The 1,246-nt window shown below is 32.7% G+C and overlaps 1 protein-coding gene across 2 annotated transcripts in view; it reads left to right on the forward strand.

Moving 5' to 3' along the window:
• Window positions 1-1,246, forward strand: part of TBC1D32 (TBC1 domain family member 32) — an 86,541-nt gene that overhangs the window by 38,586 nt on the left and 46,709 nt on the right. The gene's annotated exons all lie outside the window — the stretch shown is intronic.

A 1,246-nucleotide genomic window follows, 5' to 3' on the forward strand; every position in this document is an offset into this window, starting at 1 on the left:
ACAGTAATAGTGAAGCACTGGGACAGGTTGCCCAGAGGTGTGGAAGCCCTGTCTCTGGAGACATTCAAGGTCAGGCTGGACCAGGCTCTGATCCAGCTGTAGATGTCCCTTTTCATTGCAGGGGGGTTGGACTTAGATGACCTTTAAGGGTCCCTTCCAACTCAAATGATTCTATGATTCTATGAAATGTATGAAAATCTTCAAAATATAAACAAATAATCACTTGCACTACCAATTTTATGAAGAGGTTTGAAGCCTAAGTCAAATTGTTTTATTGTGACTTTTATTGTGAACCTGTTGTATGGAAATTGTCTGTTCTTTATAGCCTTCTGCCTCCCCCCACACCCCCTAAAAAAGAACAAAAAACAACTAGTAGGGTAAATATAATTTCATTATTATTTAAAATAAGATTGTATGATTGTTTTTTAATAAGATAGTAACTGAAACTAAGTTTTTTTTTTCTAGTACTGGGAATTTTACTTGGTATATTTAATTTTCTCTGTTTTGAAATACAGAACTTTGGCTGCTTTTAGAAAGCGTGCATCTTTTCTCTAATTTGATATTGAAATGACTCATTGATCTAACCAGTTGAGTAGTAATTCCCTCTGCTGTCTCTGAGACCATACTTTTTAAACAGGATAAAATAAAAGTTGAGATTTAATTCACATTAAACAAAGCACAAAAAGGGTTTTCAGGTTTTTCTTCTTACCATATTATATGCCTCTGAAACGATAACAACATCAGTGAGTTTTTTAACGTATTTCTTGTTAATATAATGAAGTTACTGCTTCAGAAGCAGTTTGGATATGCAATAAAATAGAGAGATTGAGAATTAAGTTGAATTTGTGGAAGAAGTAGAAAGCAGCCATAGATCACTGTCTATTACATTAGATGCCATAGGATAAAAGACATAAATCTCAACCTCAAAGCCTAATTATGAATGATGTTGAACTCTGGCCACTGAAAAGAAATGACTGTGTTTTGGAACATACAGTACTAAACAGTGTTAGCAGACGTGTTATACTAAAAGACTTAATGCTTTTTCATTAAACTAGATGTATACGCATTTTAGACATTAAAAAACCCGACAACAGTTTAACATTTGTGTTATGAATTAATACTAAATAAGAGAATATACTGATATGCTAGGATCTGTTTGTCTGCTTAATGATTTTTTTTTCTTCTACTAATTGTAAAGTTATTTCTTTTCTTAATCTTGTGTATGGTTTCGTCTTACCATTGTTTT

This window comes from Meleagris gallopavo, chromosome 2 (genome assembly GCF_000146605.3).
Source record: "Meleagris gallopavo isolate NT-WF06-2002-E0010 breed Aviagen turkey brand Nicholas breeding stock chromosome 2, Turkey_5.1, whole genome shotgun sequence".
NCBI classification, from domain to species: Eukaryota; Metazoa; Chordata; class Aves; order Galliformes; family Phasianidae; genus Meleagris; species Meleagris gallopavo.